Raw genomic sequence first — 6544 nt, 5'->3', positions numbered from 1 at the left:
AATACACACACTGACTACTTGAGTGTACATACAAAGACATGCTATTGCAATACATGGGAGTGCATATATGAAATTATGTGACAAATATGGAGCGAAACAAAAAACTGCTTACACATTAAACCTTTGCTTGTCACACAGTTTTCTAAATATGTCTTTCACACCATAATCCTAGCCTAGACACACCCTTGCAGCAGCAAATGTAATTTGCAACCAGGGTCGTCTAGCAACTCTCCGTTGGCTTGCAAGCTGGAAAAACCAAACTCTAATCAGGCCAATCACATTATGTATATAGTCAGTGGGCAGGCTTACTGTAACATAATGACGGCAGAGTTGCGACGGTTCCGCGTGAATTCCCTGCTACTTGAAAACAAAAAAGATGGATGCTGCTGCTGACGAACAGCTGTCTTTGAATAGGCTTTGGCCGCAACTCAAATTAAGCTTTTTTTAAGTTGGCTAAAGTTTGATCTACCAACTACCTTCGCTGGTGGGAAAACGCATGGGACTCATGGGTTGTAGCGCTATCCTATTGCGTACAGAAGGAATTTGAAAGACAACCGTTTATCCCACTTCCCAGACACTACATCTTGATCAGGCTACCGTAACCCCACACCAAATCTGCAAAACCACATACTAATTCTCAGTGTTTGACTCAGTTTTCAACACATTTTGCAAAACACCACACACAATATTTTACCTAACACACAAAAATCTAACAGGAACTTGATTTCGTTTTTCAAACACAACCTATCAAAATGCCACACTTATTCACACTTATTCACACACTGTCCTCAATGTACAAACACTCATTACTTTACTGAACACCATCCGATCATTGCCTTAGTATAGGCCTATAATAGATATACTCTATATATATGTAATAGACTCTTTCAATCTGTTTTCCGGTTGAAAAGTTACAGAAACAATGCAGACACTTTGAAATGGAAATGAATGGACTTTAGCGTAATGTTCTGTTTCCAGAGCATGTTGCCAAGACTACTGGTGGCATACAACCTGAAGTTTACCAGCACATTGTTATAATTCTCAGCATGACTAGGGTAGCTCTGTGGAAGGTTTGCTCTTCTAACAGTTGTGGTATTGTTATGAAGCAGGAGAACTGTCTTAACCTCAGAAAAACCAGAGCAGCTGTCACACACACACACACACACACACACACACACACACACGTACACCACTCTCATTTATACTGTGCACAGGTGCCTGAATGTAGAAATGTAGGAATAGTAAAAAAAAAAAATCGGAAAATGGTTGCTGCACCGTCTCAGATTTTTCTCAGAGTTTGTCTACCTAATATTTAGGTCCCAAAACTGAGATCTGTAAAATATTTTTTTTAAATTGCAGTGTTTACACTAGAAAGACCTTATCTTGGAGTGTTTGAGCATTACAGTTTTTGCCCATTGCTTGAACACTATAGACACATGCTTAGAACAAAGTAACAAAACTTGAAGCTTTTGTTACTATACCTTAAACACAATGTAACCATACCTTAAACACAGTGTAACCATACCTTAAACAAAAGCGCTGCTTTGCATTTTAGTTGCAATTCTGCAACACACTTGCTCCTGCACACTACACACTATTTCATACAAAAGACACTTCGTTCATAAATGAAATGTCATGGGTACCATTGGGACAACACATCTATTCAAAATAAAAAAAACACATTGGGTGATTGAAAACACTGAGACACACTCCTGAAAATATTTACTTACAAAATTGAACACCAATCAGCCAACCAGAAATAGGCCTCAGTTGAGCCATTTTGAGAACTTTGCAAGCATGGAGGCAGGGAAAGCAAGAGGTAGAGGAAGAGAAAGACAAAGAGAGAGGAGTAGGAGGTGGTCGAAGAGGCTATGCACGGAACAATATTACAGATATTAGAGAAACTTTAGTGGATCATGTGATAAATCATGACCTGACGATGAGGGAAGCTGGGCAGAGTCCACCACATCTAAGCCTGGTTTTGTTGTATTTTTGCTTTACTGCATTTACTGTACTGTACTGTAAAGTATACTGTGATGTACAGTATTGAGTGAGTTGATGTCATTTGTAACCTTTCAGCACTTTCATTTTTGTTTTTTGTCAAAACCTTTGTTGAACAAAAACTGTAAGTGTTGCATTGAGCTTCACAGAATGCTAACTGATAAACTGAATAAAAGCAGTGAAAATTAAAGACTGCAGTTTTTATATAAAGTACACTAGTGTGTTACTGTTGATCTGAAAGTGTATTCATATGATGCAAGTGTGTATCATTTTGTCATCAGAGTGACATTTTGACATTTTGAAAGGATTAGGTTTTTTTTAGGGTTAGGTTTTAATAGCAGAGTTTCAATTCAACATACTGTAGATGCAAATGATTTATTTCCCAGTGTTGTGTCTTGTGTGCTTTTGTGTAAAGTTTTGACACAATGAGCCGAAGTTTTGCAAAAAGTGTTCAAGCAATGGGCAAAAACTGTAATATCTTGAAAAGTATTATTCCCTGCCTGCTCAAACTTTGTAGGGTGGAAGACAGACATGTTCTCAGTATAATACCACACCACACAACGTTTGTACCACATGGCCATTAGTTTTATATAAGGCCCTAGATATGGAGTAATAAAATGAAGTTTTTAAGGATGAAACATGGTGTGATTGCATTTTTTGGTCATTTTCATAGGACTAAAATGGTGTGTGGGGTAGCTAGTATGGAACATGAAAACCAATGTGGAAATACTGTAGCTCAGTTTATAGTCATTTTGTATATAAAGTACCAATGATGTACCATGTTCCATTCATACATAAATACACTTACTTGGTTGCATTGTAGCCTATGCCAATGCCTTTTCATTTTTGTCCCTGAGAACAATGATTTTGACTCTATTTATTTATCTATGGTACAACATTGGCACTTTGTACACTAAATGCCCATACACTGAGCTACTTTTACATAGATTTTCAAGTGTCTACTAACTACCCCACATACAATTTTCATTGTAGAAGTGTCAGAAGTTGGATGGCTTGCCGTGAGGTCACCGGAAGCTTGCCCGGTGTGTGAGCTGTATGAGGGGATAGGTTGACTCCTGTGTGAGGGACCCCAGAGATGGGTGAAGCACGTGGGGCACCCTGGGATGGGAAAGGTACGGCTGGTGGTTGCGCAAGGGACGCCAGTGTGCGTGCGTTTATACTACCCTTTATGTCACTCTTTTTACACATTTTTCCAAATCTAGGGCCTTGTAGAAAGTCAATGAGAATGTCGTACAAACTTTTAATGGTTCAGTCATACTGAGAACATATTTGTCTTCCACCCAACAAAGTTTGGGCAGCCCATGAATAATACTTTTCATGTTAAGGGCTGAAAATAACATGTATACATAGGGTTTGAACAGAAATATTTTACAGGCCTTGGTTTTAGGACCCATTCTTGATACAAACAAGGTTTGAACAAAATCTGAGATGATGCTGCAACAGCCTTATCTGATTTCAAACGGAATGACCCAAAAGTGAGCGTAAAATGATGGGCCTTCTCCTATCCCTGACCTTGACTATTCCACACAAAAGTCAGTCGTCTGTTCCTCATCAGCTTTGGAGCCTTGTGTCTATTGTTTAGTCACCTTGACTTCCTAAATGCCCTGCATAGCTGAGCAAGGTGTCCATGGGAAACAGGAAGACAGTAACATATTGCATTAGCATGGAAAAAGCATTTGAATAGGAAGAAGGTCTTCATGTCCACCGGACCCACTCCCTCACACTTAATACAAACACAATTGCCTGAATTCCCATGTGTATGCCACTAATGTTATTCCAAACTGCATTTTCAGTGTTGTGTGATGCATTGAAATAAGGCTTAATCTGAGGGTAGGGCCTGATAATATTTACACAGGTGAACCTGCTTCCCCTAGTACAGACGCGAGAGAGAGAGACTGCATGACCTCCTTAAGGCCCTGGAGGGGACTCGGGGGTGCTTTTATCAGCCAGAGAGTGGGATAAGAGAGGAGGAGAGAGAAAGAGAAACTGTCAAGAAAGCCTGTATTTTAGCTGAGCAGCCACAATATTATTGAGGGATATCAGGCTTATACAGACCCCCTGTGTGTGTGTGTGTGTGTGTGTGTGTGTGTGTGTGTGTGTGTGTGTGTGTGTGTGTGTGTGTGTGTGTGTGTGTGTGTGTGTGTGTGTGTGTGTGTGTGTTAGAAAGAGAGACAAAGAGAACTTGCATGCATGTGCATATGCATTCATAAGCCTGTGCACATGTGTGAGCATCTGTGAGAGATAGAAAAACAGCAGTGAAAAAAACATGTGTGTGAGTGGCTGTGTGTGTGAATGCTATATTTATAAGGTGTTTTGGGGCAAGCGTGTGTTAGTGTGTAGATCTCTGAGTGTAGCCACGTGTGCATGTTTAGTTTAGTGCAGCTCTGCACCAGCAGTGAGTTCAGACATGCTGCTTAACATATGGACACAGAGAGGAGAAAGGCTACAGGCGGCCATGCTGATTAATGGCTTTTCATTCAGTCTGAAAAATAATCAAATAAATAAAATTTTCTGCTCCATAAGCATATTAACAGAGCATGGGGGAGAAGTGAAGGAGAGGAAAGAGGCGGGGTAGGAAGATAATTGAGATAGAGAATGTTTGCAAAAAAAGTCATCTGGCTTGGTTAAGACCTGAAAGAAATATATACAAACATAGAACATATTTCTTCAAATAAACACAAAGACCTAAACATTTTCACATGGGTGCTGGATTTCGGTCTGGCTCTAAAAAACAAAATAGAATAGCTGCCTGTTTATATTGGAAAAATAATGTCCCCAAAAGATCATGTTGGGTTGAGTCTAGGGCTTAAACCTTGTTTGTGTGTGTGTGTGTGTGTGTGTGTGTGTGTGTGTGTGTGTGTGTGTGTGTGTGTGTGTGTGTGTGTGTGTGTGTGTGTGTGTGTGTGTGTGTACTGTAAGTGTTTATATATGTGTGTGTGTGTGTGTGTGTGTGTGTGTGTGTGTGTGTGTGTGTGTGTGTGTGTGTGTGTGTGTGTGTGTGTGTGTGCAAGCACATACCCCAGGGCTGTGTGCTGCACTGCTGGGGTGGGGAAGACCGATTTGGCATGGCCTGAGCTTTGGCAGCGCACCCCGGGGAACTCTTCCTTGGTACCCTGGGGACTCACCCTAGCAACCACTCTCCCCACCTCGGGATGACGGGTGAGGATGAACAGAGCCGATGAAAGAGAAGAGAGAAGAGAGAAAAGGGTAGAGGGAGGAGAGGATGGGTATGAGTGAATGGAAGGAGGGTAAGGAGGGGAGAGCTAGGCACAAGGGAAGGAGCAACAAGGATGAGCAGAGAAAAGAAAAACAGGAAAGACAAACATCAAAACAGAGCCATGGATACAGAATGGGCGAGAATGCTAATGTGCCACTAAAGAGTCATAAACAATACACCTCTTTAAAACCACCACCATGTGACTGTGCAACGTGACCATCAACAACGAACCACCCTCTTATAATCTGTGCTAATGAGCCAAATGAAGGTTTCCTAAGGCCCTTTAGATGTTTGTGTGGAAGCAGAGATTTTATAACCACTGAGCAGCGCAGAACAGAGCCATTTTAAACTTTATTAACTTAGTAAAACAAAATGGACGGAGATACTCCATAGGACTTGAGTGGAGAGAAGTGAAGTTAATTTTGAACATCTCTCCTGTTGAGTCTCAAGCTGTTTGGTGACCTAGACATAATGTTGAGCAAACGATTGAAATACGGTAACTCATCTGGTGGCTGCTCCCAGAAAATTGAAAATGTGCAGAGTGCTTCGAGTTCTTGTGCAGCTTTTGGTTGGTGATTTGTTCTAACATAGTGCCAATCCAACAAAAAATATCACTTAATTGTTTGTTTTTGGTTTTTTTTTGCACTATGTTGCATTTCTCTGGAAATAAATAATGGTCACATAAAGGCCTAAAGCGCTTCAGATGTAAAGTTATTAAATGTAAAAGTAAAGGCAATATGAGTGGGGGTCTAACAAATGCTAACTCTAGGTCAGGGGTGTCCAAACAACGGCCCGCCACGCACTTTAGTCTGGCCCGCCGAGCATTTATTAGTTTATCATAGATCCGGCCCACCATGCACTTTAATCCGGCCTGCCGAGCGTTTAATTAGGTTATCATAGGCCGCTCGCTATTTTTTTCCAGCGATAGACGACACTGTGAGTAACTTTAGGCTACTGCAAACTGCTTTACGCTCTTCTTAGAGAGTGATTACAATGTCAATGTCAAAACAGCTTGTTACATCGAGATACATAGTATCTCCTTTGCAGCAGATCTAACTACGTTATGCTACTCCATTTAAAGGTAAACTATGCAGTATTGGCAATTTCCTTACTGTTTTCTCGGTTTTTGCTTCTTTTTCGCTGGCTCTGTTATGACGAATGTCTGAGAAACTCCATCGCTACCTTTTTCTAGCCGGTGCCTGGCGTGTATGTGTATTTGAATGCAGTAAAGCAATTCGTTACACTCGTTATAATTCCTGTCACCGAGGCCGTCGACCCGCCGGCCCACAGTTGCAAGGGTGGCAA

Source organism: Alosa sapidissima, chromosome 1 (assembly GCF_018492685.1).
Source record: "Alosa sapidissima isolate fAloSap1 chromosome 1, fAloSap1.pri, whole genome shotgun sequence".
In the NCBI taxonomy this organism is placed as follows: domain Eukaryota; kingdom Metazoa; phylum Chordata; class Actinopteri; order Clupeiformes; family Clupeidae; genus Alosa; species Alosa sapidissima.
Note: the sequence above shows the minus strand (reverse complement) of the source record.